This window comes from Panthera pardus, unplaced genomic scaffold, assembly GCF_024362965.1.
Source record: "Panthera pardus isolate Hobbes unplaced genomic scaffold, ASM2436296v1 HiC_scaffold_16, whole genome shotgun sequence".
NCBI classification, from domain to species: domain Eukaryota; kingdom Metazoa; phylum Chordata; class Mammalia; order Carnivora; family Felidae; genus Panthera; species Panthera pardus.
In genome coordinates, this window is record NW_026526721.1 from 47,858,445 (window position 1) to 47,882,835 (window position 24,391).

The following is a 24,391-nucleotide window of genomic DNA, read 5'->3' on the forward strand; positions in this document are numbered from 1 at the left end:
CTGAGGGAGCTCAGAAGCAGATTGTTTTCCGGTTGAGCCTACAGATGAGAATGCAGCCTGGCAGACACCTTGATTGCAACCTTGTGAGACTTACGCCGGAAATGCAATTAAGCCATGCCTTGGCTTCTGACCCTTAGAAACTGTGCAATAATAAATGCGTGGTGTTCCAGGCTACTAAATCTGTGGTAATCCATTACATAGCAATAGATAACAAATACAACAACCATGAGGACATCATCTGTGATGTAAAAGCTTTGGACATCAGAAGGTAGAGGCATACACTCAACAAATTCTGACCTACCCACTCCCAGTAAATGGTAGGTAAGTCCATGATGGTAAGTGTCCATGATGTAGTACCACAAACATAACCTGGAGACCTTGGTGGCATACTAGAACAGACTTCTCTGAATCTTGGTAGCTTCATCTGAAAATGGAGATAATTATAGTATCTACTTCACAAGATGGTTGTATGAATTATATATGATAATGTGGGTAAAGCTGTTTAGTACAAGGCCTGGAACCTTTCACGGTGGGTGGCCCAAATGAGTGTTGCTCTCGGCATCTTAATATTTCAGTGAGGTCACATTTCTGTCATATCCTTACATTATAACAGCGATTGATTTGCAGACCACCCCTCCCCGCCCCAACTAATCAACGAACCAGTCAACGACCCTGCACGATTTCCCCAGGATCAAAGTATCATTTGGTACAGTTCTGGTTAAATTCTCACAGAATAAAGCAGTATTTCCCGTTTTTCTACGACTGCCACCACCCAACAAAAAACCCCACGGCAGCTAAGTCTTCCAAAGCACTCCCGTAACCCAATCACTGCTGTAAGTGGGCTTCTACGCAGAAACACTCACCTTTCTGGTTAATAAGGACTTCAATGAAGGATTCATTAACTCCACCCTCCCCTTCCCCCCTACCCCCCCCCCCCCCCCAACAGAAGAATACTATCGCCAAGGAACAAGCTCTTGAATTTTATCATTCGCTCCCTGGAGAAAGCGGGGAGAACGAAGTCCTCAGGCCTGGCCTGAACGCCCTTTAGGGGCGTGGGCATCCCGGGGCCCCAGTCCCTTCCACTCGGAAATGCAGGGGATTTAAGCCAACTTCGGCGCGCCTTAATTTCATCCCAAGAACAGACTGCAATCATTGTGTTTAAACAAACCAGCCTAAAGGCCTCAAAGCTTGAGCATAACGGGGGCCGGGGCCGGGGTAGGTCCTGGGTGCGCAGGACTCCCTGAGGACCCCAGCCCCTCCCGGGCCCCGCTGCCGCTGCTGAGTGCCACATCAGCGCCCGCGCTGCACTTCCAGGTTCCTCTCGAGGATGGAGAGAGCTAGCCCGGCGGGCGGGGGCGGGTCCAGGCCTGCGAGAGTGGCGGGCTGGCTGGCCAATAGGCAGCAAGCAGGGAGTCGCGGCCACCAATGAGCTGGAGCTTCGGGGTAGTTGGGCAGCCGAGGTTCGTGCCCCGGGCGGGGGGTGGCGGTGGGGGGGGGGGTGGGGGGGGGAGCCAGATGAGGCACATCTGGACAGCTGCGCCGAGGAACTGTGCGGCCCCTTCGCGGGCCCGACGTCAGCTGAGCACGTCCCCCACGTCCTCTCCTGCTAGTCACTTTTATTATTCATATTCCCAAAGAAGCAACCGAGGATCCAGGCTTAAAACTTTTTTTTCCGCTAATTGAGACGGGGCCAGATCTCATCCCGCGCACAGTTTAATTTTCATGGGGCTCTGGGATCAAAAGAACAGAAACAGCAACAACAAAAGCCCAGCCGCTGTCTGATTTAAAACTGGCAAAGTGAGAAAAATAGTGTTGAGTAAACAGACCGAGTTGGGTAAGTTTTGGAGACGTGCTGGGTATCTGTTTCTCCCTCTGTGATCTCTCTCCTGCGTCTTTTTGCTGTTCTCATTATCTTCTCTTCGTCAAAGAGATGAAAATACCCCTCGCTGCCACAAACTGCACAGACCGTCGGCTTCCTTTTCTTCTGCTTTGCTAATAATTTAATTTTTGGTTACTTGTGTGTTATTTTAAAATTTCCCAGGGACAGAAATTTAACTGGTGTCCTGTTGTAAGCCTCTCCAGACCTCAAAGTTGAATCTGATAGATGTATTTTTCTATTTTCTTTCTGTGAGAACAAAGTATGCGTTTGTAAAGCCGAAATCTTTATCCACCCCTCATTCCCCTGACTGTTTTGACAGAAGATTGAGAAAGTTATCAGACTTACTCTGAATTCACAAAACCTTTGCTTCTGTTCATTGGATGTTTAATATTAAGTAACTTAAATTCTGAATTATGTAGGTAATTGCTGTTTCACTTACATGTGAATGTAGTTGTAACCCAAAAATATCTTTTCTGTGTTCATCCATCCATAGTGGGAGGTCCAAATTCCTTCAATACATGACAAACAACTCTGTGCATCAGTAACTTTATAATTGTATGTTAATCCCATAATTCTATCAAAATAATATTTAGAGCGATTGTTAGATGTGTATGCTTGCAGACAGTTGTGGTACATATTTCAGGATTTAGCAATGGAAATTATGGCAAATCTTGACCTAGGTGAATGACCTGAGGCCCATTCCATTCAAAACATCTATAATTTTGCTTAAGCAATGTTTTGGATTTGGGACTTTGTCATATGTTAGTTACTGTCATGGCAGATCTGACCAGAATTGATGTTTAATTTCTCGCTCAGAAAGCCTTTGGTGGGAATTTGGTGCCATAATTGCAAGTTGCAGAGTGTGTTTTTGAATCAGAGAGGCAGTGCATTCAGTGGGTGGAACAGTTCACGTGGTTTTCAGGGATGCAGAGTTAGAAGGGACAGTGAAACAGTATAAAGAGCCCATTGGCCTAGTTCAATTTGCAACCCCACTGTTCGAACCTTGGGCAAGTTACTCAGACTGTCTGTGCCTCAGTTTCCCCCTCTGTAATACGGAGATATTGATAGGCCCTACCTCACGGTGTTGTCTCTAGGACTAAGTGAGTTAACACAGGTGAAACAATAGTTCTGACACATAGTAAGTCTTTGCTCTTGTGCTCACTCTTCATTTCCATCCGTCTTAGCTTCCTCTGCTGCATGTCATTTTCCCAGCTACCATTCTTACCTCCATATTAGTGGCTAGCATTTACTGAGTCCTGACCTCTTGTTAGTGATACACTAATATTAGGCTGTGAAGGAAAGAGAGTCTTGAGAGGAGAGGAGAATTTATCAGGTGCTAGAGAAAGAGCTAGGAGTTTCTGGGAGTGCAGAAGATGGAAAGAGGACTTCTTACTGTGGGATAGCTTCATAGAAGGGTTGGCTTTCTGGGAAAGGATTTTGCCCAACGGTTTTGATGGAGAGGAAAAGGATCATGGAACAGCAGGTGGCAGGTATTGTAGGAGAAAAGAAAAGCAGGGGCAAAGCACTGAGGCTGGAAAATGTGTACCTATGCTTAGGGACAGTGGGTTGTGATGCAGGAAAATCTTTGAGAGGTTCGTGGGTGGAAAGGTTGGAAAGGTGGGAGAGGTAGGAGAGGACTGCATGGAGAGCCTGATGGGGAAGGGGAGGCTTGGGATGTAGATGGGCGGGGGACGGCAAGCTGAAATGGCAGCAGTTATATGGTGAAGGTGTTTCTAGAACTGTCTATCTCTGGGGTCCAGTCTCCACATCCTGCCCAGCACACACTCCCCATCTACTCCACTGCTTCCATGACGTCCCTTCAGGGCTTGCAGGCTGTGTGGTCAGGACTGAGCAGTGAGCCTTGGCCATATCTTTTTGACAGTTTGGTGTCTCTCTGGGAGCTCTGATGAAGTAGTCTGACATTCTGGGCTATTATCCCAGATACTTTGTAGAAACAAGCCTTGACTTGAAGTCTGACATGGATGCAATCGTTCCACCTCTCCCCTACCCTTGTACATACACAGTGTCTGCAGAGTAGCTCTTTCTCCCCCTGCTAACACCTATTCAGGTGTTAATACTTGTAACATTGTAATTTCCAATTATGGAGTTAGATGAGACCTACAATATATACCTAAGTGGAAAGCTAGTTTGGAGCTCTCCTCCTTTTTCTTCCTTGAGAGCATTGTGCTGTGGCAGAGAGAAGCTGAGCTCTGGTCCTGGCACTGCTGCTGACCAACTGTGTGACCTCAGGAAAGATGTTGAGCCATTATGCGTTTCTTTGTGCCATCATCTGTAAAATTATTAAATTACCTCTGAGATTCTGAGATGATTTTTTTTTCTTTTCTCTTCTTCGCTGGGACAGTCTGTTGCTTGCAGATGGCTCTTTGATATGTCTATGGCTGACATTTCGTGACTACTTAATACATGGTAAACATTATTCAGGGTGCTTAAACATGTCTTAACTCATGTAGTCCTCTCACCAAACCTATGAGGGTTGGTACCTATTGACTGAGGAGACAGAGGCATAGGCATATTAAGAGACTTGCCCAAGGTCACACAGTGAACAAATGGCAGATGCCCATCTGGTCTAACTCTAGACCCCAAGCCTTAACCACAAGCTACACTGCCTTAGGCATGTAAAGCTGGGCTATTCTTGTTTGCAGTTGTGTTGGTAATCAAGAAGTCCATTGGAGAAGGCTAATTGGAGGGGGAGAGCACATTTGAAGAACTGAGCTGGTAAAATTTCCTTGGAGGGGCTAGAATACCAACACGGGTCATGTCTATGGGATGTGTTGTGCCTGGAAACAGAAGACATTTTACATGTTTATAAGATGGGACTCATTGCAGGCAAGCACTCTGTCTTTTCATCCTGCTTGAACAAAACCCACGGTAGTACCTGGATATATAGTAGACATTCGATAAATGTCGCTAGATGATTATCCTTTTTGAAAAAATGAAACTGTATAAGTCAGATGCAATGGTTTCCCCTTTGTTTCCCTGCTTTCTTCTCAATCTGTTACTCTCCCCAGAGAGAAGCTTTGTTACTGGTTTAGTCTAAAACCTTTCAGCCCTTCTGTAAGGATTCACTCACAAGTATAGATCTAAACAATTTGAAGATATGAATGGGACCACAATATTTTTTTAAATTGAAATATAATTCACATACAGTGTTATTGTAGTTTTAGGTGTACATTAATTAATTAAACAATTCTATACATTACTCAGTGCTAATCATGTAAGTATACTCTTTATCTTCTTTCTCTATTTCATGCCTCCCCCTATCCACTTCCCCTCAGGCAACCGCCAATTTCTTCTCTATATGTAACAGTCTATTCTTTTGTTTGTCTCTTTTTATTTTGTTTGTTTTGTTGCTTAGATTCCATGTATGAGTGAAATTATATGGTATTTGTCTTTCTCAGTTTGACTTATTTCACTTAGCATTATATCCTTTATTTAGGTCCATCCATGTTGGTGCAAGTGGAAATATCTTTTTTTTTTTTTTTTTTTTTTTACAGCTGAGTAATATTCCATTGTGTATATATACCACATCTTTATTTATCTGTCGAAGAATACTTGGGTTGCTTCCATAATTTGGCTATTGTAAATAATGCTGCAATAACATAGGGGTGCATATATCTTTTCTAATTAGTATTTTCATTTTGCTTTGGGTAAATACCCAGTAGTAAAATTACTGGATCATATGGTGATTCTATTTTTAATTTTTTGAGGAGTCTCCATACTGTGTTCCCCAGTGGCTGCACTAATTTGCATTCCCATCAATAGTGCAGAGGTCTCCTTTTTCTCCACATCCTCACCAACACTCACCATTTTTTTGATTTTAGCCATTCTGACAAATGGAGGCGATATCTCATTGTGGTTTCAATTTACATTTCCCTGATGATTAGTGATGTTGAACCATTCTTATGTGTCTGTTGGCCATCTGTACGTCTTCTTTGGAAAAATGTCTATTCGGGTCCTCTGCCCATTTTTTAATTGGATTATTTGGGGTTTTCGGGGTTCAGTTCTTTAAAATTCTTTATACATTTTGGATATTAAACCCCTATCAAACATGTCATTTGTAAACATCTTCTCCCATTCAGTAGGTTGCCTTTTCATTTTATTCATAGTTTCCTTTGCTGTGCAAAATCTATTTTGGTGTAGTCACAATAGTTTAATTTTGCTTTTGTTTCCCTTGCCTTAGGAGACAGATCCAGAAAAATGTTTCTATAGCCAATGTCAAAGAATTTACTCCCTATGTTTTCTTCTAAGAGTTTTATGTTTTCAGGTCTCACATTTAGGTCTTTATTCTGTTTTTAGTTTAATTTTGTGTATGGTGTAAGAAAGTGGTCCAGTTTCATTCTTTTGCATGTAGCTGGCCAGTTTTCCCAGCATCATTTATTGAAGTCTGTCTTTTTCCCATTTAATAATCTTGCCTCCTTTATCATAGATTAATTGATCATACAAGTGTGGATTTATTTCTGGGGTCTCTATTCTGTTATTTTGATCTGTATATCTATTTTTGTGTCAGTACCATACTGTTTGATTACTACAGCTTAGTAGTATAGTTTTAAAACTGGAATTGTGATACCTCCAGCTTTGTTTTTTTCAAGATTCTTTGGCTGTTCAAAATCCCATACAAATTTTAGGATTATTTGTTCTAGTTCTGTGAAAAATGCTGTTGGTATTTTGATAGAGATTGCATTAAATATGTAGATTACTTTGGGTAGAATGGACATTTTAACAATATTGATTCTTCCAATCCATGAACATGGAATATCTTTCCATTTGTTTGTGTCTTCTCCAATTTCTTTCACCAGTGTTTTATATTTTGGAGTATAGATCTTTCGCCTCTTTGGTTAAGTTTATTCCTAGGTATTTTATTATTTTTGGTACAATGGTAAACAGGGTTGTTTTCTTAATTTCTCTCTGCTTCATTATTAGTATATATATATTATATATATATATTAATATATATATATAGTATATATATATATTAATGCTGCTTCATTATTAGTATATAAAAATTCAACAGACTTCTGTATTTTATTTTGTATCCTGCAAATTTACTGAATTCATTTATGAGTTCTAGTAGTTTTTTGGTGGAGTTTTTAGGGTTTTCTATATAGAGTATCATGTCATCTGCAAATAGTGAAAGTTTTACTTCTTCCCTACCAATTTGGATGCCTTTTATTTCTTTTTCTTGTCTGACTGGTATGGTTAGAACTTCCAGTACTATTTTGAGTAAAGTAGCAAGGGTGGACAACCCTATCTTGTTCCTGAAAGTGGTGGAAAAGCTCTGTTTTTCATCATTGAAAATATTGTGGTTTGGAACAACAATATATTTATTTTTTTAAAAAATTGAGAAACTGAAATATTCCAAGGCTCGTGGAAAAATGAGGCAGGTGCCAGGTAAATATTCTACTTCTATTTCTTGGGCATCAAATTGTATTGTTTTATTTCTGGAGATGCTATGGTTTTGGGATAAGAACTTCTCATGATGAAGCTTGATGCAGGATTATTTCAGGTGTCCCATTATTAATTATACCCAGTCTGGATTTTAAATCTTTTTGAGACTTCATTCTTTAGGTCTTTTATATATTGAATAAACTTTAAAATAATATTTGAAAAATATTTTAATTTGCTTTTTACTTCATTGGTTTAATGTCGTCACTCTTAAATATAGCACTCTGACTAAGCAAACAGACTTTGGAGTCAGACTGTGAGGGTTTCAATCCCAGGTCTGCTTCTTACTAGTGTACCCTGAGTAAGTTATTTTCTCTTGGAGGCTTTATTATATTGTATTTATTATTATAAAGTGGGGATATCAGTAGGCATCAAATGAGAAAATCCATGTGAAGAATTTAGCATAGTATCTGGTTCATAGTAAAGCCTATACCTATAAGCAATTCATTTTTTATTATGGCAAACTAAACATAATATAAAATTTGCCATTTTAACCATTTCTAAGTGTGTAGTTCAGTAACATTAGGTGCACTGACATTGTTGTGCAGAGATCACAGCTGTCCATCTCCAGAGCCATTTCATCAAACTGAAACTCCATACTCATTAAACAATAACTCCCTGGCTCGCTGCTAGTAACCACATTCTGCTGTCTCTATCAATTGGATTACTCTATGTACCTCATATAAATGGAATTATACAATCTTTTTCCTCTTATGACTGGCTTATTTCACTTAGCATAATATCTTCAAGGTCCATCGATACGATATCATGTGTCAGAATTTCATACTTTTTAAGGTTGAATAATATTCCATTGTATGTTTATACTGCATTTTGTTTATCCATTCATCTGTTGAGGAGCATTTAGGTTGTTTCCATCTGTGATGGCTAATTTTTTGTGTTAATTTTGCTAGACCACACTGACAAGATATTCAGTCAAAGCTTATTCTAGATGCTTCTGTGAAGGTATTTTTAACTTAATTTAATTTATTTAAAGTTTTTATTCATTTATTTTGAGGGGTGAGGAGGTGCAGAGAGAGAGAGGGAGGGTGGGAGGGAGGGAGAGAAGAGAGAGAGAATTCTAAGCAGGCTTTGCACTGACAGATGTGGGGCTCAAACTCATAAACCATGAGATCATGACCTGAGCCAAAACCAAGAGCTAGACACTTAACCAACTGAGCCACCCAGACGCCCCTGAAGGTATTTTTTAGATGAGATTAACATTTAGCTCAGTAGACTTGAGTAAAGCAGATAGCTCTCCGTTATTTGGATAGGCCTCATCTAATCAGTTGAAGACCTTTATAGAAAAATACCGACCAACAATGCAAAAGAGATCCTCTTTCTCTGCATCCTCCCCAACATCTGTTGTTGCCTGAGTTGTTAATGTTAGCCATTCGGACAGGTGTGAGGTGGTATCTCATTGTGGTTTTGATTTGTATTTCCCTGATGATGAGTGATGTTGAGCATTTTTTCATGTGTCAGTTGGCCTTCTGGATGTCTTCTTTGGAGAAGTGTCCATTCATGTCTTTTGCCCATTTCTTCACTGGATTATTTGTTTTTTGGGTGTTGAGTTTGAGAAGTTCTTTATAGATTTTGGATAATAACTCTTTATCTGATATGTCATTTACAAATACCTGCTCCCATTCTGCTGGTTGCCTTTTAGTTTTGCTGACTGTTTCCTTCGTTGTGCAGAAGCTTTTTATTTTGATGAGGTCCCAATAGTTCATTTTTGCTTTTGTTTCCCTTGTCTCCAGAGACGTTTTGAGTAAGAAATTGCTGCGGCCAAGATCAAAGAGGTTTTTGCCTGCTTTCTCCTCTGGGATTTTGATGGCTTCCTGTCTTACATGGAGGTCTTTCATCCATTTTGAGTTTATTTTTGTGTATGGTGTAAGAAAGTGGTCCAGGTTCATTCTTCTGCATGTCACTGTCCAGTTTTCCCAGCACCACTTGCTGAAGAGACTGTCTTTATTCCATTGGATATTCTTTCTTGCTTTGTCAAAGATTAGTTGGCCATACGTTTGTGGGTCCATTTCTGGGTTCTTTATTTTGTTGCATTGATCTGAATGTCTGTTCTTGTGCCAGTACCATACTGTCTTGATGGTTACAGCTTTGTAGTATAGCTTGAAGTCTGGGATTTTGATGCTTCCTGCTTTGGTTTTCTTTTTCAAGATTGCTTTGGCTATTTGGGGTCTTTTCTGGTTCCATACAAATTTTAGGATTATTTGTTGTAGCTCTGTGAAGAATGCTGGTGTTATTTTGATAGAGATTGCATTGAATATGTAGATTGCTTTGGGTAGTATCAACATTTTAACAATATGTGTTCTTCCTATCCAGGAGCATGGAATCTTTTTTTTTTCAATATATGAAATTTATTGTCAAATTGGTTTCCGTACAACACCCAGTGCTCATCCCAAAAGATGCCCTCCTCAATACCCATCACCCACCCTCCATCAACCCTCAGTTTGTTCTCAGTTTTTAAGAGTTTCTTATGCTTTGGCTCTCTCCCACTCTAACCTCTTTTTTTTTCCTTCCCCTCCCCCATGGGAATGCAAGCTGGTGAAGCCACTCTGGAAAACAGTATGGAGCTTCCTCAAAAAACTAAAAATAGAACTACCTTATGACCCAGCAATTGCAGTACTAGGCATTTATCCACAGGATCCAGGTGTGCTGTTTCAAAGGGACACATGCACCCCCATGTTTATAGCAGCACTATCAACAATAGCCAAAGTATGGAAAGAGCCCAAATGTCCATCAATGGATGAATGGATAAAGAAGAAATGGTATATATATACAATGGAGTATTACTCGGCAATCAAAAAGAATGAAATTTTGCCATCTGCAACTACGTGGATAGAACTGGAGGGTATTATACTAAGTGAAATTAGTCAGAGAAAGACAAAAATCATATGACTTCACTCATATGAGGACTTTAAGAGACAAAACAGATGAACAAAAGGGAAGGGAAACAAAAATAATATAAAAACAGGGAGGGGGACAAAACAGAAGAGACTCATAAATATAGAGAACAAACTGAGGGTTACTGGAGGGGTTGTGGGAGGGGGGATGGGCTAGGGCTAAATGAGTAAGAGGCACTAAGGAATCTAGTCCTGAAATCATTGTTGCATTATATGCTAATTTGGATGTAAATTAAAAAAAATAAAATTAAATTAAAAAATATAAAAATAAAAATAATAAAAAAGAAAAAAAAAAGCAAAATACCGACCTCTCTTGAACAAGAGAGAATTCTGCCAGCAAACTGCTTTTGGACTTAAACTGCAGTATCATCTCTTCCCTGAGTTTCGCCTGTTGGCTTACACTGAAGATTTTGGACATGTTAACCTCCACAATCATGTTAGCCAATTCCTAAAATAAGTCTTTCTCTCTCTATAATATATAGCTATAGATTTGGCTATGTATAGGTAGTAGATACAGACATGTAGATGTATAGATATAGATAGATATAGATATACATATAGGTAGATATACTATTGGTTCTATTTCTTTGGAGAATCCTAACTAATATGCCATCCCTTAATTACTGTAAATAATGCTGCTATGAACATTGGTGTACATTTATCTGTTGGAGTTCCTGCAACTCCAATTCTTTGGGGTAAATACCTAGAAGTGGAATTGTAGGATCAAAAAGTAATTCTTTTTTTAAGTTTATTCATTTATTTTGAGAGAGACACAGCACGAATAAGGAAGGGGCGGAGAGAAAAGGAAAGAGAGGGAATTCCAAGCAAGCTGTACTCTGTCAGTGCAAAGCCCAACTTGGGGCTTTATTTTATGAACTGTGAGATCATGACCTGAGCTGAGATCAAGAGTGAGATTCTTAACTGACTGAGCCACCCAGATGCTCCCAAAATAATTCTTATAGGAATAAAAAAATACCCAGTGCCCCAAAAGGTAAAATTCACAATGTCTGGCACTCAAAAATAACGAAGCAGTTGTGTTGAAAATGGAAATAAATACACTAACCCTGACTGTCCTGGAGGTGTACTTACATGCACATTTTTGTACTATTAGTCAAATAGTTGAGGTCTTCACTATAATAACATTTTGTACATAACAAGACAGAGTCTGCCAAACCACGGTCTGTGTTGATTTTACTTTGGCTTCTGAGATAGAAGTTCTTCTTCAATGTATTACTGTTTTTTAAGATTGTTTTTCTGTGTTCGATAACCCCAACCTCCCATTGGACTATGGTGAGGTAAACTCGCCTAAGGTTTATACTGGCCAAATGCATCATGCCTCCGATGGATTGGAGCTAAGACTAGGGCATGATGGGTGGGAGATGAGGCGAGGCTAATGAGTGACTGAGCATCGAAGGCCTTATAGAGAGCAGCAAGGGCCAAAGCAGCGCTGCCAAGATCTGCTGACAGGCCTAAGAGGTCTGGCTAAGCCAGAGTCCAGAACCAGAAGCCTTTTAAACCCAACAGAGGCACGTGGGGAGTGAATTCAGCCAAGTCCAGTTGGGACTATGACTGAAGCTGAAGAAGCAGGGCTTGATTTCATTACCAGACGTAGGAGGCTGGGTCAGAGAGGGATGCCCTGGAGTCAGGCAAGGGCTTAAAGCTCGGGAGCCTCATACCAGGGTCCCAGACTTTGAGCCAGAACTGTCTATTTTCCCTCTGAGAATTGGACAGTTTCTGTGTTTCTCTGCTCTGCTACTTCCCTGAAGTCCAGTCTGACCTGCTATCGTCTAGACATCTCTACATAGATGCTTTGTTGCCAGAACAATCAAGTTTTCCTTTTTTTTCCTTTTTCAATTTGAGTACAGTTGACATGCAGGGTCACATTAGTTTCAGGTGGACAAGTTAGTGATTTGACAAGTTTATAGAACAAATACGTTTTCTTCAGTTTGGCTGTGCTGAGCACCTTGGCATTTCTTCCCTCTCTGCCTGTGCAGAAATACTGCTTTTCTTCACACAACTAACACCTTTCTTGGATGCTGGAAAACTACTTCTTAAAATATTGTAGCCCAGATTAATTCTTGGGAAAGCTCCTACTTAAAATGACAACAAGATATTATTACTATCATTTGGTAGAGGTTTTACTTTTTTTGGTGGATAAGAACTAAATACTGAGTCTTTAGGAAAATTGGAAGTCATTTTTTCTTTTAAAGGAGAGGTACTACAGTCACTTTTTCACCTAGAAAGAAAGCTTCCATCAGAAGTCTTGGAAAACTTTACTTTTATGCCAGTGATCTCCCTACTATGGGTTGGGGTGTAGGAGTGGATGCTGCTCAGTATTCTCATGTCACTATGACAGTTCTCATAACAGAAATGATTCATTTGCAGAATTTAGTAATAATAACAGAAGTAAGAACAGCCACACTAGATGATAGAGTAAATTTATCACTTTAATTTCCTCCAAATCAGCATTGTTTGAAGGAGGTTTTGTTCCTCTCTGGTGTTTTCCACTGAGAGAGAGATAGATGCAGGAAAGATTAAGAGAGCATGAGTGAGAGCCTTTTGCCTCTTTCTGATGAGCTCAGGACTCCCTTCTGTACTCCTGCATGTTTCAGGGGCCATCAGCCTATCAGAAAGGTGCAATTAAGGACAAAGATTATGGTTTCTGGAGAGAAATGTGCACAAAAAATTTAATAATACCTACTTGTTGCCTTAGTAATTGTGGTAAGAGTTGTTGGTTTTGCTTTTGGAATTATTTTTAGTTATTTGTGTTTCGTGGTGGTAATGAGTAAGAGACAGTGGGGTGAATGGATGAAACTGGTTCTGCACCCTGATAGTGGTTACATTCTAATTGGTTCTAGGATCAGAATTGGTTTTTCCATAAGAGAATCAGATTGACTATGTGAAACCATTAAAAGGGACAGGATCCTCTTATTTTGCCTCAGTCTCAGTCTCATTCCATTTCCCCACTTTCATCGCTATCTTTTCCTCTCATTCCAGTTACCCCTAAACCCATGATTGCCCTGCTCTTAGCAACCTTTTCCAGGACCTCTTTTACAGGGAAATTGCCCAGGATTCAGAAGAGGCTGTGGTGGGATGTTTCCCTCCTCTTGTCTGTGGCTCTTATTTTTCTGGATCGGAAGTAGAATTTATATGCCACTCCAGTGATCTTTTTTCAATTTTCCTGAAATGAAGAAAACCCATTCTCCCCACCCCCCCAATGTCTTGAAAGAAGAATTTTTGAAGATTTAGAAATAGGAAGAAGTCAACAGAGAGAATGTTTTGATTTTGATCTATCCTGACATTGGCATGAAATTAGTTCTTGTGAAAAAAGAGACTGGGGCTATCAAGAAAATGAATATAGGCACAAACAGAAAGCAGATTCAGAGCTGTAAATACAGAGAACAAACCATTTGTTGCCAAAGAAGAGAGGGTGGGAGGACGGGCAAAAGGGATGAAAGGGAGTGGGCAATACAGGGTTCCAGTTATGGAATGAGTAAGTCACAGGAATAAAAGACATAGCATAGGGAATATGGTCAATGATATCGTAATTATGTTGCATGGTAACAGATTGTAGCTACACTTATATGGTGAGCCTAGCATAATGTATAAACTTGGCAAATAACTATGTTATACATCTGAAGCTAATGTAACTTTGTATGTCAACTAAACTCAAATAAAAATATTTATTTATTTATTTATTTATTTATTTATTTATTCTCAAGTTAGCTAGCGTACTGTGTAGTCTTGGCTTTAGGAGTATATTCCTGTGATTCATCGCTTACATACAACACACAGTGCTCATCCCAACAAGTGCCCTCCTCAATGCCTATAGCCTATTTTCCCCATTCCTCCCAACCCCCACCCCCATCAAACCTCAGTTGGGGCTATCACTGGAAAAGCACCCACTCCTACCTTCAGATAGCACAGTCCTACATTTTAGGGAAGACAGCTTTGACTCTCACACTGAGCCCCCTTAAGCTTCTGAATTTTCCTTCTGATACATTATCACTCACCAATTGTGCTGAATCATAAAGCATATTGCCAGATTTGGAAATGGAGTATTGTTAATGAGGCAGTTGGTACGGCCTGAAAAAGTAAACTTTAAGGAAAAGCTGTGGGCTCAAAGGGTATCTTCTTTCCTTCATTGTTTGGCACATCATCACTTGACTTTTCCAAGTTTCAGTTAACAAGTGATGTTTAAAAATGTCCTCTCTTCTGCTCTCTCCTTATCCTTTTATCTTTTTCATTTGGTTATGATTTGAGAAGCAATTCATCAAGGGCAGTTCTGAGCTCATGTTGACTAAAAACACAGGACTAAAGGTAAGCAGATATTTACTCTGGTGTTCAAAGTCCGGTTGAAGAAATGATGAGTAAGTTAGCTTACATTAGCTGAGTCTCTTATTCTTATCGAAAGGACCATTATTCTAGTGATTGGAGAAGGCAGTGGTTTACATGGCATCCTTTGAGGAAAGACTCTGTTTTAAATGAGCTTCTCCACTGACCTCCTTGTGGGCTCACCTCCACCACCAGACCATCCGTCATCATTAACCACGTTTCTAAATTTAATTTATTAGAGGAACCATTTGGTTCACAGGATGAGTGGATTTTGATTGGGAGGTAGTGGTGGGTAGAAAGTGTAGGGCCTGCTGGTTATTTCACTGAAGCCCCAAATAGCATGAAGGAGGAAGGTCAGTTAAGAAGCAGAAAGAGAAAAGAAGAAACAACTGAGCAAATCTTCTCAAAAATTTTGTTGGAAATTGGCTTGAAGTCTAATTTGCTCTCTTAGCCATAGAGTTGAGTCTTATATATTTTGTAATCAGTTCTTATAAAATTCAGCCATTACTAAGCTGATGACCAAAGAGCACTCTTCCAACTTGATAGAATAGAGAAATGTCTTCTCCAGCCAAAATTATAGGAAATTTTCCACCAGCAAGCATTCAGATTTCCTACTGGGTCCATTCCTGTAAGATTTATCTTTCCAGATAATCCAGTTGGTTAGGTTAATTGGGTCCAGCCAATCTTAAATAAATAAAAAAAAAATAAATAAAAATACCAGTTACACAGTTAGAAAGCTTTTGAATCTTCCAGGGAACAGACATATTTATGGCGTCCAGTTCAGGATTACGTCTTAAGGGAGAAATTACTCTTTTTCTCTCCAAGCAATACCAGCATGAAATGACCCTTCATGAGATCCTTGAGCTTTCAAGGGCACTCTTCCCAGGATGAATGATGCCAGAGAGCATGTAATTCAGTCACAATTTCCCTCCAGGTCCCTTCAGTCACTTAGAGGACAAATTCTCTGTCTGCAGGGCCTGTTCTGTGGGTGTGCAACCGGTAGAGTTGCACAGGGCTCCAGTCTTAGAGGGGTCGTGTGCTTATTTTAATGCTCTGCTGTCACTGTTTTGAAATTCTCACAATTTATAAACAAGGGACTCCACATTTTCAGTTTGCTCTGGGGCCCCGCCTCTATGCTTTCAGGGCTATTCAAGTGTAACAAGAGTGAGAAAGTAAAATCAAGGGCCTGTTTTCATCACTTTCCTCCAACTTTATGTGTCCAGATGAGCACCTAATGGAAATGCTACTCATTCGTTTGTCTTTATTGATCTCATGGTTAGTTTACCCTATTAACGGGTTTTCAGAGGATCTTGTCCCTTTTTAGAACAATTTCTCTACTAATTTAGAGCCTGTAGTTAAAAAGGTGAATCAGGTCTTGGCAACATATGGTACTTCTGTCTTTTGAAAAGAAGTGTCTTCTAAATCTCCTTTGTTTACTTTGTGTTATGGCCTTGATGGCACAACCCCAATTTCATACGTGCACTCTACACACACTCCAGTAGGTCTCATTTTTATTTTTATTTATTTTGTTAAAAGTTTACTCATTTATTTTGACAGAGACAGAGAGAGTGCAAGGAGGGGTGTAGGGTGGAGAGAGAGGGAAAATCTCAAGCAGGTCCCACAGCAGTGCAGTCAATGCAGAGCCTGATGTGGGGCCCAAACTTAGGAAACTGAGACCATGATGTGAACCAAAATCAAGAGTCAGATGCTCAACTGAATGAACCACCCAGGTGCTCCAAGAGGTCTTATTTTTAAAGCAAGAACCAAGAAAGATTCTTATTGGCTGGTGGGTCCAAATGCTGAAGCCCACAGCAATGACTGTGAATATTCATTCCCGAGTTTTCTTAGTCTTCCTAGGGGCCCCTGGGTAGAAGTGGGTATGAGATGGTTGGCTTGATAGGTTGGTTCAGGTAAGGGAAACAAAGTCAGGGGCGGGCCTGATCCATGTGGGAGCCTTCTGCTTTAACTGTGCTTACACACTGAGCACCTGAGCTGGCTGGTTGAACAGTTTCATAGAAATGATTAATAAGGAGGCAAACATGGTGAGAGTGGGAATAAATGATTATAAATACCTTGCAGGACTTGGAGAAACACTTGCTGACAGTGAATCAGTTAGTATTTCCCTGAGTGCAAAGGACAGTATTTTCTGGTATGTGTGAACATGCCCAGTAGTTTGACAATCAGACCTGCATGTCTGATGATATTAATTGCAGGGTGTTATGGGCCAGGTTTCTGTAAGTTAAGTGGAGGTGGAGGCCACTGGCATGATATACATTGCTTGGGAAGAAACATGAGTGGGAGGAAGAAAAGAGGTTTCTCTGGGGCTGTTGCAAGGCTGATGCTGGTGAAATATGTTTGTCTTTCTTGAGTGGTAAGCAGCATCTGCAAGGATTGTTAGCTGCTGAGCAGCACATCTTCTGTACTTAAGACCCATGAGAGATTTGGGTGACGGTAGTAGTGAGGTAAGTTTCAATACTGTGTTTTCCTACTCCTTGTCTTTGGTGTGTACATGGGTGTGTGTATGTGTGTAAAACTGACAAAAAGGTGTCTGGTTTCAGCTTATTGATTTTTTTTTCATTCTGCTGGAAATCTTCATTAATTAGGACACAAAGGCTCAGTTTCCACTTCTTTCTTACTCTTTTTGCCCAATTCGAAGATGTTTGATATACTGAGACCAAGTATGATGAAGGACTGACTAGGAAGGGAGAATTGATCTGAAACTGTTGAAAGTTAGTTCACCATTTCTAGAGTAACCTTGGTATGTAAAAAGGAAGAACTTTTTTTTTGATCAAAAATGCTTATTTATTTTTGAGAGAGAGAGAGAGAGAGAGAGCGCACACAGTGGTGGAGAGGCAGAGCCAGAGAAAGGGACAGAGGATCCTAAGCAAGTTCTGCACTGACAGCAGTGAGCCCCAGAGGGGCTTGACCTCATGAATCTTAAGATCATGACTCGAGCTGAAGTCGGACACTCAGCTGACTGAGCCACCCAAGTGCCCCATAAAGAGCAAGAACTTTTGATTCATATAGATCTAGTTTGAATCCTGACTCTTACTGTGTATTTGGGACATTGTGAAAATAACTTAACCTCTCTGAACTTCAGTTTCCTGATTTGTAAAATGGGGTAATAATACCAGCTTCTCAGTGTGGCAAGGATTTAATGAGATAATGTTGGCCAAGAGCCTGGTGTCTTATCTGTCATATGGTAGAAACTCCATAGAAAACTGGTACCTTTAGTTTATTAACTCTTTCTCTAGCCCCTTCCCAAGCATTGGAGTTATGGCCTGCCATTCTTGACTCCCGTAATCATCAGTGTTTCCCCAGCCAGCTTATTGTGGGCTATGGCTGATGGAGACAAAACTAAGACTAGCCTAATCCTAATAGATACTTCATTTCATTTTTATGTTATGATCTAACATTGCAGTTACATGGGCAGAGTGGCTGTGGGGAGATCTGTGTCTTAAATGCTGAATTCTCCTTGATTTGTGACATTTTCCCCCTCTGGGATCTTTAGGAATCTGGCAGCTGAAACACAAGTCCTGACATCTACTCTTTCCATCCACCAATCCACCCATCCATTTATTCATCCATTTACACATCCATTCATCCACACAACCCTTATGTACTGAGCCACATACTATATGCCAGGAACAGTTCTGAGAGTCAGAAATTAAGCAGTAAAGAAGAATAGAAACAAGTCCTACATGAACATAGTTTTCACTCTAATTGCAATAAACAAAGTAAGTCAGTAAATTATGTAGTGTGTTAGAAGGGGATGTTTTATGGGGAATATAAAACAGGACAAGAGGATGGGGTCTTGATGCAGTTTGAAGTTTTAAATAGAGTGATCAGGGAAAGCCTTATTAGAAGGGTAATAAGGGAAAGCCTTATTAGAAGGTCTTTGAGCAAAGGCTTAGAGGAGGTAAGGGGGGAAGAGTATTTCAAGCAGGAGGAGCAGCAAATACAAAGACCTGAAGGTGGAGCAGAGCCTGGTGTGTTTAACGAGAAGAAGGGAGGCCAGTGTGGCCGGTAAGGAGTAGACTGGAGAAGTGATGGGAACGAAATCATATGGAGCCATATAGGTCATTGTGAGGACCTCAGCCTAACTTACATTTCAACAGGATAATTCTGACTTCTGGGTTGAGAATAGTCTGAAAAGGGCAAAGGCAGAAGCAGAATCCAGTGAAGAAACCACTGTAATACCCCAGGCCTGTACCAGATGGTCTTAGGGGAGGTGGTGAGAAGAGGTCAGATCCTGGGCATACTTTGGAGATAGAGTCAACAGGATTCTCCAACAGATTGGATGTGGCAAGTGAGAGAAAGAGAGGCATCAAGGATGATTGTAAACTTTTTGGTGAAATTGGGAGGATGAAGTTGTCATTGAGTAGGGAAGACTGTAGGTAGGTGGATCTGGTCCAGGTATCAGGAGACCTGTTCTGGACAGTTTTGAATTTGAGATGTATATTGGACAGCTGGATGGGCAGTTGGATGTAAGGAGCTTAGGGTTCTGAGGAGAAGTATGGGCTATGGATAAAAATCTGGGAGTCATTGGCATGTGGCTTACTACTGAAGGCTGTGAAAAGAGATTACTGAGAAGGTAGAAAAGAGTTCTAAAAACTGAGCCCTAGGACATTCTAAGTATTCTAATTAGGAGAAACTAGACCAGAAGGAAGGGCCAGTGAAGAAAAATAAGGGAAGAATATTTTCCAGGGAGCATGCTGTGATCAGCTCTGTGAAATTCTGCTAGTGGCTCAAGTAAGATGAAGACAGAATTGGCAGTTGAGTTTAGCAATGTGGGGTCTTTGGTGACCTTGACAAGAAAGCTAGAATCATACAAGACTGGTAAAGAAGGGACAGAATGAGGTGGGAACAGTGACGTTAGAGCTCATTCATTTGTAGCCAATCCTTTTTCACTCCCAATCCACTGAATGGAAGCCCCTCAACTTCCCATGTTTCTCTTTCATCTTTATTTTATGTTGCCAATTTTTGTAAGCAACCTTAAATTATTTTAGAGTGGGCTAGCAAACAAGCACCATGGGATACTCCCCCAGATCGGTTCTCTTCGGCCTCTGTTGGGGAAAAGGGCCGCCCGTTACTATTTCCCTTCACATCTGGTGGCAAAGATGGGGCTGCATGCTTGCTCCTGAGCGGGGGTTTCCCAGCATAGTTGTGCACGTTGCCTTTGCATGGAAACACAGGCCTTTATAGGAGGATGAATTTGGGGTATGATTGTGGGGAGCTGGTAAACCTTGTTTTTGTCTCCTCTTGGTGAGGCCCTCGCAGTTACTATGTTTCCACACTTGTTTTATTACAGGTGTAGAGCAGGTCAAATAGAACTTTTGAAATTGGGATAACCTAGAGGGATTTCAGAGGAGGGCAATAGATTGAGCAACACGATGGCAAAAGAGGAAAAAACTGAGGACAGGCGAAGAAGCTTCCCCAGCTGTGGCCATGGCCCTTTCAGGCTCTAATGATACTTAGAGGCCTGCAGAGGCTGACCTACATTTTGAAAGTGACTGTGGAGTTTGGCAGGTATTTCAGGGAGGCTTTTTCCTGGGCCAAGGCCAGAGGATGACTCAGCAGGTTGGGACATAGCTGGCTTCTGTTGAGGTACAGAGAGAGCTCCCCTGCAGTGTACTGGACACAATTTCCAGTCAGTAGGAGTGCGCGCAGACTCCTCCGCTCCCTCTTGTTGATCCACAGAGGCCTCACCAGCTTCAAGTCATGAAGACAAAAATTGTTGGGGAGGACAGAATGTGACTTCTGGCTTTTCCTTTGGGACTGGGTTAACAGGCTGGTGGATGGTAGATGCTGGTAGATGACAGATACAGAATACATTTGTGGGTTCTCCCTTTTTGCTGCCCTTGCTGGTTTCTGGAAAGTGATGCTGTTTGCTCCATTGTTCATGTGACCTCATACATTGGGCATCTGCCTGCAGTGCCTGTTTTGAAAAACAGGTTTATTTTTTAGAAGAGTTTTGCATTCACAGTAAAACTGAGCAGAAGTTAGAGAGTTGCCATATAACCCTGACCTCCACATGTGCACAGCCTTCGCCATCTGCATCTCTCAGCAGGGAGGTACATTCTGATGAACCTTCGTTGACACATTATTATCACTCAAAGTTCATAGTTTACATCATGGTTTACTTTTATTTATTTATTTATTTATTCATTTATTTATTTATTCATTCATTCATTCATCCACTCATTCATTCTAATGTCTATTTATTTTGAGATTGAGAGAGAGAGAGAGAGAGAGAGAGAGAGAAAGGAGGTAAAGGGCAGAGAAAGAGAGAGAGAGAGAGAATCTCAAACAGGCTTCACGCTGTCAGTGCAGAGCCTGATCTGGGGCTCGATCTTACGAACTGTGAGATCATGACCTGAGCTGAAATCAAGAGGTGGAAGCCTAACCAACTGACCCACCCAGTGCCCCTGTGGTTTACTTTTAGTGTTGCACATTCTATGGGTTAACAAATGTATAATGACATGTATCTACCATTATAATAGCACATAGAATAGTTTCATTGCCTTAAAAATCCTTGGTGCTTTGCCCATTCATCTCTCCCTTTTTCCTAACCTCTAGAAACCACTGATATTTGCCCTGTCTCCTTGGTTTTGACTTTTCTAGAATGTTATGTCATTGGAGTCATATAGTATTGTATCCTTTTCAGAGTGGCTTCTTTCACTTAGTAGTAAGCATTTAAGTTTCTTCCATGTCTACTGATTAATATTTCATTTTATGGATGTATTACATTTTATTTATCCATTCATCTACTGAAGGACATCTTGATTGCTACCAAGTTTTGGCAATTGTAAATAAAGTTGCTATGAACATCTGTATGCAGGTTTTTGTGTGCATATATGTTTTTAGCTTTGGGTAAATATCAAAGAATTTGATTGCTCAATCATACGGTAAGAATATGTGAGAAGCTTTGTGAGAAGCTGCCAAACTGTCTTCCAAAGTTGCTACACCATATTTCAATCAGCAATGAATGAGAGTTCCTGTTGCTCCACATTGCCACCAGCATTTAGTTCTGTCAGTGTTCTGGATTTTTGCCATTCTATATGTGTGTAATAGTATCTCATTGTTGTTTCAATTTACAACTCCCTAATGATAGCTGATACTTGGCATCTTTTCATATGCTTATTCGCAATATGTTTATCTTCTTTGGTGAGGTGTCTCTTCAGGCCTTTGGTCCACTTTTTAATTGGGCCAGTTGGTTGGTTGTTTTCTTTTCTACTGAGATATAATTGACATATATGTCATTTGACATTGTATTAATTTTAGGTATACAATATAATGATTTGATATGTGTATATATCACATAATTATTACCACAGTAAGTCTAGTTAACATCCATCACTACATACAATTACAATCTTTTGTGTGTGTGATGAGAATGTTGAAGAACTACTTTCTTAGCAATTTTCGAATATACAATACAGTATTACTAGTTATAGTTAACATGTTGAACATTACATCCTCAGGTGTTATTTATCTTATAACTGGAAGTTTGTAACTTTTGAACACTTGCTCCCATTTTATCCCTCCTCCTTCCCCCACCTCTGACAACCACTAGTCTGTTCTCTGTATCCATGAGTTTGGTTGTTGTTTTTTGTTTGTTTGTTTTTTAGATTCCACGTATAAGTGAGATCATACACTACTTGTCTTTCTCTGTCTGACTTATTTTGCTTAACATAATACCCTCAGGATCCATCCATATTGTTCCAAATGACAGAATTTCTTTCATACACACACACACACACACACACACACACACACACACACACACACACACTACATTTTCTTTATCCATTCATCTGTTGATAGACATTTAGGTTATTTCCATGTCTTGGCTTGTAAATAATGCTGCAATAAACATGAGGGTGCAGATATCTTTTTGAGATAGTGATTTTGTTTCCTTTAGAAAAATACCCAATAATGCAATTGTTGGATCATATGGTATGGTATTTCTATTTTCGATTTCTTGAGGAAACTTCATACTTTTTTCATAGTTTTCCATAGTGGCGGCACCAATTTCCATTCCCACCAACAATGTATGAGGGTTCACTTTTCTCTGTATCCTTGGCAGTACTTGTTATTTCTTATCTTTTTGTTAATAGCCATTTTAACAGGTATGAGGTGATATATCATTGTGGTTTTGACTTACATTTCCCTGATGATTACTGATGTTGAAAATTTTTTATGTACCCATTGACTATCTGTATGTCTTTCTGGAAAAATGTCTATTCAATTTCTCTGCCCTTTTTAAAATTGGATTCTTAATTTTTTTGTTATTGAGTTGTATGAGTTATTTGTACATATTTTTTGGATGTTAACTCCTTATCAGATACATGATTTGCCAATATTTTCTCCGATTCTATAGGTTGCCTTTTCATTCTGCTGATGGTTTCTTTGTCTTACAGAAACAGTCCCACTTACTTTTGTACATTAATATTATATCTCAAAGTTTTGCTGCAATTGCTTATTAGTTCTAGTTTCTTGTCAGTTCTTTTGGATTTTCTGTATATATAGGTGAACAGGTCATCTGTGAACAAAGACAGTTTTATTTCTTCTTTCTTAATGTATACCTTTTATTTCACTTTCTTGTCTTATTGCATTTGCTAAAACTTCTAGTACAGTGGTGTCTATTCCTGATTTTAGAAGAAAGCTTCTGGTTTCTCACATTGAGTATGATATTAGCCGTAGATTTTTATAGATATTCTTTATTATTTCTTTTATAGATATTCTTTATTAAGTTGAAGAAGTTCCCCTTTACTCCTAGTTTGCTGAAAGGTTTTTAAAGAAATTAAGTAATCATGAATGGGTGCTGGATTTTGCTTTTTCTGCACCTATTGGTATGATAATGTGATTTTTATTCTTTAGTCTATTGTTACAATAGATTAATTTACTTGATTTTTGAATGTTTAACCAACTTTGCACACTGGGATAAGTCTCCTTGCTTAAAATGTGTAATTATTTTTATGCATCATTGGATTTTATTTGCTAATGTTTTGCTGAGGAGTTTTGCATGTATGTTGATGATATATTGGCCTATAGTTTTGTTTTCCTGTAATGTTTTTGTCTGGTTTCAGTGTTAGGGTAATACTGGCCTCTTAGAATAAGTTAAGAAGTACTCCCTTTGCTTCTGTCTTCTGGAAGAGATTATACAGAATTGAAATAACTTCTTCCTTAAATGTTTGGTAGAATTCACCAGTGAACCCATCTGAATCTGTTTCTTTATGATTTGGAAAGTCATTAATTACTTATTCAATTTCTTTAATAGATATAGGCCTATTCAGATTGTTTATATCTTTTCTTGTGTGTGTTTGGTAAATTGTATCTTTCAAGGAATTGGTCCATTTCATCTAGGTTATCCAATTTGTATAACTTTGTTTATAGTATATAAAGTTGTTTATAGTATTCTTTTATTATCCTTATTATGTTCGTGGGATCTGTAGTGATACCCCTTTTTCATTTCTGATGTTAGTAATTTGTGTCTCTCTTTCTTTTTTTTTAATCTTAGCCTGGCCAGAGGTTTATAAATTTTATTGATCTTTTCAAAGAACCAGCTTTTGGTTTTGTTGATATTCTCCATTGATTTCATGTTTTCAATTTTATTAATATCTGTCCTAATTGTTATTATTTTTTCCTTCTCTTGTTTTGGTATTAATTTGCTCTTCTTCTAGTTTCCTAAGGTAGAAGCTTGGATTATTCATTTTAGATCTTTTCTGTTTCTTTTTTTAAAATTTATTTTAGAGAGGGAGACAACATGCATGTGAATGGGAGAGAGGGGCAGGGGAGA

The 24,391-nt window shown here is 39.6% G+C and overlaps 1 protein-coding gene across 2 annotated transcripts in view; it reads left to right on the top strand.

Annotated features, from left to right (window-relative positions):
• Positions 1-1,507: 1,507 nt before the first annotated feature.
• TMEM45A (transmembrane protein 45A) overlaps positions 1,508-24,391 on the top strand; it is a 74,345-nt gene continuing 51,461 nt past the window's right edge. Inside the window, exon 1 of one of the 2 annotated variants that reach the window (XM_019448173.2) lies at positions 1,508-1,834. The gene's annotated coding sequence lies outside the window, so the exon portion shown is untranslated. Of the gene's footprint in view, positions 1,835-16,910; positions 17,052-24,391 lie in introns of those variants that run through there. The other variant, XM_019448172.2, reaches the window with a different exon arrangement.